The sequence below is a fragment of the Syngnathus floridae genome, chromosome 3 (assembly GCF_059516105.1).
Source record: "Syngnathus floridae isolate MCC-2025c chromosome 3, RoL_Sflo_1.0, whole genome shotgun sequence".
NCBI classification, from domain to species: Eukaryota; Metazoa; Chordata; class Actinopteri; order Syngnathiformes; family Syngnathidae; genus Syngnathus; species Syngnathus floridae.
Genome location: NC_142415.1, coordinates 12,489,969 through 12,503,609, shown reverse-complemented (window position 1 = coordinate 12,503,609; position 13,641 = coordinate 12,489,969). Strand labels below are relative to the sequence as shown.

The window sequence follows — 13,641 nt, the reverse complement described above, 5'->3', positions numbered from 1 at the left end:
AAGCCATATGTTTCATTTGAGGGGTGGGGGGGCAGATCATCTGATTGTACACTACAACTTCTGCTGTTTAATAAAATGCTCATCCATCATAATCTACCTTTTCATTATGATATTACTCACATGATCACTAGGAAAGCTTTGGTTTGGCATATTTTTGATTTATTTCTTTAATACAATGGATTAGCAATATAGCATTGTCCAAACAAAGCAAGTGTGCCTCTCCTCGCTCGTGGTGTACGACATACACATACACGCTCTGGAACAATAATCCCACACTGGGGGGTAAAGGCCTGTTGTATTTCAGCTTGAAAAAAACCCATTGTGATGTTCAAAGGGATGTCACAGAGGCTCGAACCATTGATAAGGTCTAATGTGATGAGGGACTGTAAACTTCATCTTTTATACATGGCGACATAATGTGAAAGGTCATCTTATCTTAATCCTCAAATCGGCAGCATCCAGGCTCATTGCCCTGTTTCATAAAAGTTAAGCAAAGAAATAATCTCAGAGTCCATTCTGAAGAAGGTCCTTTATTATCTTCTCCACACAGTCCAATCAGAAGACATCATTAGACTGCGCTACCGATGCACTGTAAGGAATGATTATTTTTTTCTTTCTAATCGCCTCCGATCGTATCATAGAATCAGCTGGACTCTGGACTCATGGTGAGAAGCTTTATTATGTCCAGTGATTAATCATCAAATACGGCTTTATCCCACCTCCTCCTACTTGGCTTTGCACACAAAATACAGAAAGAGCATCTACGCAGTCATGGAACTGTGAAGCAAACTGGCAAAACTAATCTTTCAAATCACAAAATTAGGATGCATGTACAGTTTTATAAAAATTTGTTGCGTGTCCAGTGTAGTAAATCAAATTACTTGTGTCTCAAAACAACTTTCCTCTCTGAAACAAATGGAAATGTTGTCAATCCATTGCAGTCAACACGTTTGGATTAATTCGAATATATGTTTTAACCTTTTTTAGCTTCAGGATGTGTAAGCACATCATCTTATAGCTATGGCAAATGAAATTGTGTGACACAAAGTGCAAGAAAACTGCAAAGGAAACAAATTGATACTGTACTGATCACTTTTTTAGGTAACTTTCTTGCCGTAACACCAAATAATTTGTGTACCATACACAACTTTATTGTTAAAGTTACTCAGTAGAAAAAATTCACTTGCACTCAGCAACAATGATTCTCCCACAACTCAATAATTCTTCCCCACATTCATACATCTCCCAGATGAGGCCAATGTTTTTGTTGTTGTAACATCATGATTTGTTTTGATTGGCGCTAGATCGGTGTCATTCCTTTAGAGACGGAATTAACGCAGAAACGTTGACTCCCCAAAATAATGAGGACGGATTGCAATCACAGTACAAGCAGAATTCTAAATACCAATGTGGTCAAAGGACTTACTATTCCAAGTTTGGCATTGTGTTGTTCAGGATCTATTTGTTCTCCACCTAAAGTGTGTCAAATGTAGACAGATAGTTAAATATTTATCCCTTTGACTGCAGTTCATATTAGAGTGTTATTGTTTGTTTCATTTTGTTTCCCAACTCTAATTTGCCATTGGTACAAGACACCCCCACCCACCCGGTATATCGAGCAACCACACATCAACTTGAAGAAAGGTAGAACTCATCCTGTAGCCTTAATTAGACGGAAGTTGTAAACAGGCGCCTTGCCTTTCTTGTACAGATTATCCATAGTTTATGACTGACTGTTTGAAGTTGTAACACATTCCGAATCAGCAGTACTGGAGTAGTGCTCTTATAGGACATTGTTGTCTTCAATTATTTTCAGTTATATTCCCGTCCGTAACAGGCGGGGGTCATCTATTATTTAAAGATGCAATCGTTGCTGTTTATCTGAAATCCTTAAAACCGGGTTATCTTTTCCCGTACTTTTTTTTTTATTATTATTAAAAGGAACAAAGTGTAATAAAGGGGACTTTCAAATAGATGCTTGTCTCTCTAGTGCCGGAGCTCATCTGCCATTGTGGTGATTTAATACGAATGCTGCCACGTAGCTGCCGAGAGACAAGATCTAACGAGCATCGTGGATGCTTTAGTGTGTACATAAATGGTCGCGCGCAGACACAAGCTGGGGCGAACGCAACGTGGGTAGACATTTAGTTTCGCACAAACAATTACACACACCTCTATCCATATGGCGACGCTAACGATGGTAAACATGAGCGACTGGATTCCTTCATTTTCCATGAAAGAGCTGGTGACATTCTTGAGAGAGTACTGAGCAGCATCCATGTCGAAGTTTTCTCATGAGAATTTAGGGCCTTGTATTCCACTCATGAGGAAGTTTATTTAGGAAAGTGAGCCTCCAGGATCAGTAGATAGACTCCATCTAGTTTGTATTCACACAAATGAGTGTTATCCTTTGGACAGCATAGCATGTTCATGCATTTGAAAGAATGTCACAAAGGTACACATCACAAATGAATACAGTGGGAACATAATTACATGAAATACTTCAATTGAATGGACACTTCACATGATGCTTTTTATTGAGTTCACTGCCAGCAAACGGTGCTGTTAATTCTTGCTATCGTCACAGCAAACAAAAATCAGCTCAATGACAGCTTGTATCTGGAAAAAAAAAGTTGGATCACTCATATCTCAAGTGGCCACAGTAATGTTTCATCTTAAGAGTAATCTCTTGTAAATAATCTTCACTTTTCATAGCCGAGTACTGTAAAACAGCTCAAAGTCTGCTTTTATTCATCTTTGCCAGTTAAAGTAGAATTATGACTGTACATATATATCTTTATTTATCAGAATGTTTAATCAGCCCAGCCATTAAAATTCATAATGAGAAATTGTCTGTGCAGTGTGATGGTGCATCAAACAAATTCATACCTCACCACTAAGTCACTAAATCAATGCTCTTATATAACTTGCTGCCAAAACATGCAAGTTGTGAGGCTAATGTTGAGATGTGACTCCTCCCTCCACTGAAGGAGACAAAGTGCAATCAATAGTGGATATAAGCAGCCATCCAGGGTCAGGAGATCCTCCTGTACACCAACCACTCCGCATCCAGGAGGGTTCCTTATAGATTCTGGGGGACTGACCTCCGACAACCCGGGCAGATAAAGTCAGTGTGGCCACCGTGACCTAAAGCCAATAGGCCAGCGTCCAGTCAGCCTGCTTGTCTCCATAATGAAGTGGTCACTAGTGCCTTTCTGTCACTCAGCAATTACCACAAGAGATATGGAGCCTTAGATAGGAGGAGAATGCACAAAGAGGTCGCGGCCACCGAATAACATTCACAAGTGAAAGGAGCAGTAAAGTGACACGTAAACTACTCTAATATGGAGCGCTAATGGCTGTGAGCAAGATGGATCAAAAGGGGTGTGACAACTTCAATGGGACTGCATGTGCATGCTGAAGCGATTACCTGTGTTCACCCTCTCCATATTCATATCCCCTCATATCATTCTCGCCAAAAGCCGTACAGTACTTCATTTAAATCAATAACCCAATGGCGAGAGCACCATTATCAAGCCAAACAAAACCTGTCTCAAAAAGATTGTACAACCAAATAATGATGATTTAAAACTGATGTAACTAGTGCCTCTAGTTTTATGGCAAAGCACTACTTATGTCTAAATGAAACTCCTCAACTTGATTCAATGCACTTCTTTGACTCCTATATGTCAAGAAGATTATTACAAAAAATCTAAAAATTTAATATGCTAAATGTGGGCCACTTCAAATTGGGATTGGCTCCAGCATGCCCGCGTCCCTCGTGAGGATAAGTGGTTCGGATGATGAAAGCAAGAATGAATGTGGGTGGTTGACTGTCTATTGATTGCTTATTTAGATATAGGGAGGCCAAATGGTCTTACCGGTTCTCAGTATACAATGTTTTTTCTTTGTTAAACAAATCCATCTCGTATGTCCTTGCCTATAAAAACGGAGCCTTATTTCATTTGATTACAGCTGTTGTATTGGATCTCATCATGTACTGCAGCTTCGCGTTTCGACAGGTGTACATATGCATATATGTTGACAGCGAGCTGTCTAAATGAACTAAACACAGAGGCTGGGGTCATGCTACCTGCACAAATTGAAGTAGCGCTCATGTCCCATTGACACGGGGTCATATTTACGGAAATCCCCAAAGCCATCCAGCCGCCGCCGTCAGAGACTCTCCGAATTCTTCCGCGCGCTAACTATTTAGTTGTCAATGATTTGCTTAAGTGGAATTGACTTTTATCTGTGGTGTGCTGTGGGGCTGCCACTGGCAATCCAGCATCCCCCTTCCTCGCTGCTCCTGCCTTAGCTTGGTGTCACATGCAGCACATTGCCATTGGCAGCTGAGCGAGGCCTAATCAATGGGCCGGGTCAGGGATGGCCCGCGGCGCTGCTGTGGGTGGGCTATTGATCCGACAAACATGCTTCTACAGGTTGCATTGACCAACCTTGAAGTGGCGGCATTGCGAAAGGGAGGCAGGCGACAAATTATTGTTGATACTTTGTCAGCCGCAAACTGCTGACGAAACCCTCGTAAAAAAATTTTTTTCTATTGATCAACTACTAATGCACTGTGCCGTCTTTATTTATGATGGCTCGGGGGTCATTGTTTGAATTGATATTCAAACAAAGAGCATTAAGAAAGGCTGAGTGCACATTACAATCGGAGAAGCCAAGTCGAGTCTTTCTTTGTCACTCTTTCAGACCTGTGGCCAATGAGCACAAAGTCAAGTTATTTTTGACGCAATTTTAAACGCTGCTCCCTGAGCTCCTTATCAGCGACACAATAAGAACTCTTGGGAACAATTAAACGAGGGTTTTAACTTGAGTCGCAACCACAGAGGTAAAAATAATCACGCAATGTTTCCAAATGGAAGTGACTTCAAAAGACCGATTCACTTATCACAAAGTGTGTGCCTCTCCCTCCTGTATTCCCCCCACTAAATCTCTGTTGCTGAGGAACTATTGGAACACATGACAAGCATATTTACCCGGCTTCACAAACCGGGCCCAATGTGAAATTCAAAGTCTTTTTTTAAGCATTTTTTTTTTCCCTCCACTGGAATTGACAGCAGAATAAATACGTATTGTCTCTGAGACTTTGTTGTCATGTGCGAGAGATCCTGTGCAGAGCAGGCAATTATGTATGCTATTACAGGAATATGTCTTGCTCTGCTTACGAGAAAATTAAGTTTCGCCGGAAATATTTGTCATTTCTCCTTTTCAAAGTCGACGGCGGTATGAGGAGAGAAATTAAATATAATCACAAGAATCCGTCTTCCTGTAGTTGCTTACAAATGAATAGAGCTTCATTTTCTAGTCTTAGGAACAGCTGATTAGCTCTTTTACAGAAATGTCTCTCTTGACAACACTGGATTGAATTGCATATTAAACTTAAAATTTGGTCTCTCATTGCAGGTGATGCTTCAGCCTGATTTACTCTTCTCGGACTCGGGAGTCCCTAAAATCCCAGTATAGCTTTGGAAAACTCTGGAAATACCTGGAATTCTAGGAGTACATCACCAAAATGTTTTCAGGTGCCCAGGCACCAAATTAATAGCTTTACCTTTCGACTATTTTTATTTTTATTTTTACTACACAACAAAGACAGAAGCGAGGACAGCGGCAATAGCTGCCGGCCATCCCGCCTTGTCCACCGTTGTTTGGACGAGCCTACTGTGACCAGGAGAACGTGACCTTTCTGCCCGCTGGCTTCAAACAGACACTTGAAAAGACGGCGCTGCCAGAGAGGAGTCGGCGTGGGAGGAAGTGAGACCAAAAACTCCATCAGGTAAGGCGATGACCATCCCCTCTCCCTGCTGTCCAAAGCCTGAGCCCTTTATCGTCGTCTGCTGGGCTTTGAAAACATTTATCCCCACTTTCGGTCCTCCTCATTGTTAGCTCCCCTTCTGTGTTCACATACACACTACTGGCTGATAAATGTCTCGCTTTCATCTTCTGCTCAGTTCTTTGTTCCTTTTGGATACTAGACTTTCAATATGTGGACATTGTTTGGCTAATAGAGCATCTCCCTGGGTTCTGTACTGGACCCTTACAGTGTCTGCTTATCAAACGCCGCATGGGCTACAAGCTGGTACACGCACTCACAGGTCTTGTCGGTGTTACGTTGTCGGATGATTGAAATACATATCATAGATTCACAGCAACACACATCACCCGAACAACCTAATGAGATCCGGTCCAAGAGATGTATTGAAAATTCTGCCATCACATATGTAATCATTCGGTGTGATAACTGACATTGACTGGCACTGTCAGGTGAATTTATTCAACAATGTGTTTGTCTATGCAGCTGTAGTTTGCAGTGGTATAGCCCTGCAGTCTATTTTACCTACAGTGTATATAAAAAAAAACTCTACATCATACCTGTTTAAATGACAGGTTTTTGTGATTAAAAAAAAAAAACTTGTCTCCATCATTAATGTGACTGGTGACAGTACAAATCAATTAAAATCCCCCAAATAAATCTGCTTATGAGGGGAAATATAAGCTGTACAAGTGTATACACATACATTTATAGATGAGCATGTGGCTGTGTTGAGAATTAAAGTAAATAAGGGCCAGTGCACATTCGCCACCATTTTAAGTGCTTCTGAATAACCTCAAATACAATTCAGTTGTTCTAGTAGGCTCTTCCTGACAATATTTGTTTCCTAACATAAGCCTTAAGGTTTTGTGAAAAACCTTTGGAAGGATATCTCGGTCTCATTTTTATAACACACAAATTCAGCTTTTGAACTAGGGTGTGTAGACTTTTTATATCCACTGTGTATTCAACCAGAAGAAAAACAATATTTTGCACGAGTGTCCTGGCTAAGAGAAGCGGTAATTCAAAGTACAAGGATAAAACAGCATAAATATTCAGGAAAAAGGGGTAAAGGCCTTTTCACACTGCACTTAATAGGACCCCTTATTATTTTGGGGGCCGCAGTCCGATGCCAGGGGACATGTTAATTAGAATACAATATTATGCAGAGGTATTCTTATTACAGTTTTATATACAATTTATACTATTTATAGTCACCGAGGAGGGTGTGTCTAAAATATTCTCTTCTTGCATGGGGGGGGCATAACAGAAAATAATAGATAATAATAAATAATGACAATAAAGCACTGGTTTAAACAAAGATAATATGTACATTGGCTTGACTTTGGCAAAATCCAAGTTAGCCATTGCGATTGTTATGGGCTTCATCGCACGTAGCTGTAAAATATTTCCATTGTGTGAAGTATTTCCATTCCGGGTGACCAGTCATTTTTATTTAACTTGGTTTCACATGTTGACTTTTATTGCCTGATTTTCAAGTTGTTGCATACGTTGGCAGCACATATTCACTTAAATGACTCAAATGTTGCAGGTGATCTGAACTATAGTATGAGATATTGAAATGTTCTACTTTTTAAAATGAAGTTGTGATTGTTGTTTGTTCTCAGGTAACAACTTGACTTGATTTATCTATTCACTATGAAATTAAACTTTATTCCTTTGTGCTCTGTGAAGCTCAAAGTCAATTTAACGAAATTTGGATAGCTGATATGAGTGGTGGTATTAAAGAATATAAAGCGGTTGCTCTATCTTGCTGTGCGTCTTCAGACAAGACATTTTGATGAGGCAAAAAATAAGATGCTTGAAATCCTTGAATGCAGAATAGTAGTTATTTTGGAGGTAATTATCAACATTATCTTGGGTATTTATTTTCTTAGAAGTCTCATTTGGGGTCAGCTGATTCACGACAGGGCAGTGGTTATAAACCAGGAGTTTGGAGCAGAGAACGCTCCTCTGTGAGCTCAAGTGTGTGTCTGTGTGTGTTTATCTGTGTCGAGTGCATGTGTGTTTGTCTGTGTGTGTGTGCGTGCGTGCGTGCGTGCGCTTGCGCGTGCGTGTGTGTCTCCCCCCTAGCCTATGTGCTGATGGAGCCGCGCACCTCGCCCATGGCTTCGACACTTGCTTATTTTTCATGAGGGCTGCACACTGTTCTCCTGCGTGAGGGCTCGCTCCCTTTGTGGCGGCCCTCCCCCTTTTAGAGGAAAAGACATGCATGATTTCATACATGAAAGATATATATAATTTGACAGCATGGCCTATGCGATACATTTACAATTCTAAACAGACCACGGTAAAACCCGTTTCCTGTGACCCAAGCCTCCACCTCCATCTTTCTTCTCGAAGAGATGTATTTTTGCATAGCCAAATGCATAAAAGATAGTGTGTGTGTGTGTGTATATACTACATATATATATTCAGAAAGAAAAAGACAGGTTATGAGTCTTTGTTCATGCTTTTCTAAAATGTACAAATGCATGACAGACTGACAGTTTCACTTCACACCTATTTATTCATTATTGTGTATCACCTTATATTCACTGAGCAATAGGATAAGCTTTGCTGCAATATTGCTCAGTTATGAACATAACAGCAGTTAGGGTTCTGTTAAATATATATATATAGATATATAGATATATAGATATATATATAAAAGCACATAACTTTGCCTTTAAGTCTGTTCATTTAATGTAACCACATAAATGTCATTAGTTGCTAACAAAAAACATCTGTGTGGCTGTGTTTTAACATTTAAACGGATATTTGAACACAAACAAAGCAGCAAAATAAACGTAGACAGAAGAAATAACCATCCGCACAGTCGCAGGCATATATTTGAGTAGTTTCTACAAAAAAATGGTTTTACTACAGCAGCTTACTGAGTCACTTAGTCACACAGTAGTTGGGAAACTATTTTATGTGTGTCTACACGTCTATATTATTCTGCATATGGTGGTCAAACAAGCTATGAAAACAAGCTACAATTAAATAATCATGCACAAACTGTTGAATTATTTAAATCTATTTAAATATACTATCAAGAAAGGGATTGAGTTATAATACTGGCGACTGTTTGCATAACATTTTAAAAAGATTACATCAAGCAAATCAATTTTGAAACAAGGTATATTGAGACATAGCTTACATATAGTACTAGTTGTGCTATTAATTATAAGCATCCAAGACAAGACAGTAGTTACATTTTTGAGTGTCATGTGTTTTGTGTGATCTCATGTCCCTGGTTTTATCCTCTGAGCTCTGCAGGAGAATATCACATCACTGTCATTTGACCAGGGGTGTGTGTGTGCGCGTGCGTGTGTGCGTATGTGTGTGTGTGTGTGTGCGGGTGTGTGTGTGTGTGTGTGTATATGTGTGTGACCTTTTCGGGAATTTAGAGACAATTTTTCATGTTGCTATCTTTTTGCCAGCACGAACATCAAAACAACATGGGGGCTCGGCTTGTTGATACTGTGCGTAGTTGGCACAAAATTATTCACCACGCCACACATCTGACGGAATTAAAAGTGCTCGTGCGCTGCCCTTAATGTCTGTCCGTCACACATTTGTGAATGCGTGTTGACACTGTGAAGCCGAGCAGAAAGGAACCTAGAAGGCAGGCTTGCTACCACCGAGGTGTGTTTTGATAACCCCAAAACACTTGTGCTCCTGTTAGACACAAGCAAAACTGTACAGGTTACTTGAATTGAATTTCTACCACTCGACCAGGGTCATTGGTTGTTAGCTTGAAAAGATTTGCATTTTTTCCTGTAATGTGCAAGTAGCCTCTTCATGCCACCATACAATGCTTTCAGGAAGCTGTTTGATGGGTTGTTTTTTGAATAATATTTGCATGGAAACAGAATTTGATGTAGTTCTGCTTTTATCCTATATAAACGTATGAATACTGTACAATACTGTAATAGTGTAATGTTACATGTTTTTTGTGTGTGTACGCGCATGTGCGTGTGTGTGCATGTGTCGTGCAAAAGTAAACACCTTCTCTATTAACTTTAACGAGTTAACACCTAAAAATGGAACAGCTCTACTAATCACAAGGTTTTACGGGTCCCTGGAAATGTTGGGGACTGTAAAGGGGGGCCTCTTGACTGAGGGCAAGCCACTTGACGGACAGCGGCTCCCAGTGACCCTGTCCACCCACCACCTCAGTGTTTGGGTGGGCTCACCTGCCCGCACACAAGCATCGCAATTACGAGCGCTATCTGTCTAACTACAAAATCCGCTTACCTAGCTCACTAGCTATCTAGCTACCTGTCTGCCTGACCTTTGTAATTAGGCTTGTTTCAACCCCACATTATATTATAACATTGAACACATTTTATAATGTGACAAATAGAGGTTGCTCTGGATGTCGTGTTTAAAATTTGACCCAAGCCGCATTGTAGCAATGACGTGTCAAGCCCACATTCTAGCTACCCTGTGGGTGTCACTAACCTTTTAGAAACTGAGAGCTACCTCGAGGGTGCTGTGATGGGCAACCAGTTTTTAATGCACACCATTGAAATAACACATTTGCTCTCACTACCTTTAATCGTGTTATAATTAATAGTTAATGATGTGAAGACACTGTTCATGTCAATGATTTCTAAAAATGATTATGAAACAGATAAATATCATAAATGATAGCCTCATTGCTAGAAAATCCCAACGTTCCATCGCTGTAAAGCTATTACTAGAGATGGCCTGTGGGTTATACTGGTCCTTGTGGGCTACCTGGATCCAGCAGGCACCACAAATTGCTGAGCTACAATAGCTGTCTAGTTATCGAGCCAACTAGCTATCCTTCTAGTTTGTTATCTGGCTTGCAAGCTAGCTACAAAGGATACCTGTCCACCTACTTAATTAGGTTCAGCTCATCAACTTTAACCCCACATTTTCTTCTTATTTTTTTTTATAAAAGTTCTGTCAATACATTTCATAAAGTAAAATGTCGCCCTTATTCAGGAGGTCTTTTGTTCAAAATTTGACCCAAGGCACATCATAGTGATGTCGAGCTCATCCAGGCTGCAATGCAAAATTTAGGTTTGACCCCTGGCAGTAATCCTTGGTCTGTATTTGTCTCATGCAACTCTTCCACATGTCAACTTTCATCTCATCATGCTTTTTTGGAGGGGCTTCTTGACATGAAGGAAAATTACTTTAAGTTTGTATATTCAAGAGCAAAGAGGCATTTTAATGGCTTTGGCATTGTGGCGCGGTGATTATCCTCTGTTCTGTTTGGGTCGACTTACCAGTGTTGCTCCTGCCTGGGGGGGCTCATATGGCTCTGATTTGGGAACCCTCCTTCTCAGTGAACCTCTTCCAAGCACATAAAAAAACCACACACGCACGCACACGACCCAAGTCCGAGTCGCGACCCGGTCTACAGCTTGCAGGACTTCTTCACATTAATCTGTCAGACAATGTGAAATTATTATTATTCATATTTATTTCTAAAGATTTTTGTAAATGTTCACACATATTTTATTGAGAAGTCGTTTTTTCCCCCCCTGTCCGTATTTTTTGCGTATAGATTTAATATGTGTGTGCACTGAAAACTGAGATCTGACAGTTCCCAGTTGGCAAAAAAACAAAACAAAACGTCAAAGGCCTTCGTTATAACATGAAGAAAAACAAACAAAAACAAAACATTTTTACCAGCAGTTTTCAGACAATTTTTCATAATATTCTGACACAGTGGGGAGGTGTGATGACGTTGTAAAGGCTGTTCATACACGCGCAATCCCACACGCGCACACGCACGTGCACACCCACTCGCGCACGCACACACGCAAGCACACTTCGTCTTTTTGTGTATATTTTCCGATGTAAAAATAACAAATACAGTCAATTAAAACTAACCTAATTAATTAACATATACAGTTAGTATATAAAAACAGCAAAAATATGACGCTCGCGCCACACGCGCGTACAGGCACGCGCACACACACATTTACGCACGCAGACGCAGAAGCACAGATGTACATTTTTTTAGTTGCTTTATTCGATTTTTAATAGACCAAATTCATAAATTTATAAATGTAAATTATCACAAATGTATAAACCTATAAATCGATATATATGTGCATATGAGATTTTCAAAATATTTACATACCGCACTTAGAGTGATATATATAATATTAGTCCAACGTTCACAATCTTATTGAATTATGCATAGGGTCATTAATAGGGTGGCGGGACAAATAGATGTAGAGAGAGATGAATTGATTGTTTCTTATGTAAATGAGAAAGACTGACCAGACGGCCACTTGCTTTTTTTTTTTTTTTTAATCCGAACTCTCAACATCACAACAGCAGAAGGACACGCATTCTGATTTCTCACCTCAAGCTGCACACGCGAATAGACGCTGTCTTGCTCCAAATCATTTTGTGCTAGGAGACATTTCATGATATGCACATACGTGAAAAACTCTTGGTCCAACGTAATTTTAATATTCATAGAGTAGGCCTATTCACATTAGCATTCATGGTACAAAATAAATGAATTATCACACAAAATGAATAGCGTTGTAATTAAAATTAAATAATAAAAAAACATTATATGTGCAGTGAAATAATGGAAATTATCACGTGAAATAAGCGAGACACTAAAACAAATATTTAAAATATGGATGGCCAAAGCATCAGTATCACACCCATTCCAGATTTTCACATGTAATATCGAATGCATCCTCTCCTAAAGAAAATAAATAACACATTACAAATATATGCCTATAACACAATCTACTTGAATATGACACGTAAACAAGACGATTACAAAGCGTGCATCAATTGAAAAACACTCGTGTATTCAATTCTATGTATAATTGAAGAAACCCAAAGAACTAAAAGGCATGTAGGCTATTGCATGCAGTTTTTTAAATATGTAATATTTTTATTTGCAATATGTATCTGTATACAACCGCCCCGCCCCCTCCAAAGTCACATTTTAATGAAGTTACGTTAATTTGAGATGAGTCATTTAAAAAGTATATCTGCATGTTACCTAACAGACTAAAAATACTTTCCAATTATTTTCAAACTGATTTACGAATTTATGTAATCTTGGAAATTATACATAAACAAAATTATTAAATTCTACCATTAACGATAGGAGGTGTGCTGCGACAATTTCTTTTCGTTTGCATACGTCATGCATTCACGCTTTCTCGACCCAGTGTTGTTGTTGGTGTTGATGTGTTGTCCATAAGCAAGCCAGAACCGGTCCGACTCTCTCCTATGCGAGAGCCAAGTGCGCAGGTCCGCGGGCTTGTCTCCCGTGGAGCTGCAGTCATGCTGCACGGTCCCTGTAGTCCGGCTGAACATAAGAGGGCGCTCCCATTGCACCTGGCCGGGCTGTCCAAGTGCAAGTGGGGAGAACACGACCCCTTACATGGCTCAGCATGTTCATGGTGCACACACTCAAACACTTGGCTTTTTCGTCGACAAACAAATAAAACGCAGAATAAACATTGCAAAGTGTATTTAATAATACATTTGTATAAAATCACAACAATTTACAAATCATATTTCAATGTCAAAATGAATTCTAATACGATTGTGTCACCTTGCATATTGAATTATATCAACCTGCATTTCCAATATAGCACCGTTCAGACTGTATTTTCATCAACTTCATGCATCAGATGCAAAACTTACATTTACATTTTTTTTAAATACAGTTCGTCATTCCATCTTAAGCCCATACAATCTCCTTTGTATGTTTCTATTTTGAAACTGTTTTAAATAACTATATTCATCTTACAGATAGACGCCTGATGTTTACCCAC

At 39.6% G+C, this 13,641-nt stretch overlaps 1 protein-coding gene across 3 annotated transcripts in view; it reads left to right on the top strand.

Moving 5' to 3' along the window:
- The window catches only part of zfhx3b (zinc finger homeobox 3b), a 292,407-nt gene that overhangs the window by 145,761 nt on the left and 133,005 nt on the right, over nt 1-13,641 (top strand). For 2 of the 3 annotated variants that reach the window (XM_088370365.1, XM_088370366.1), the window contains exon 6: nt 5,428-5,800. The gene's annotated coding sequence lies outside the window, so the exon portion shown is untranslated. The remainder of the gene's footprint in view (nt 1-5,427; nt 5,801-13,641) is intronic. The other variant, XM_088370361.1, reaches the window with a different exon arrangement.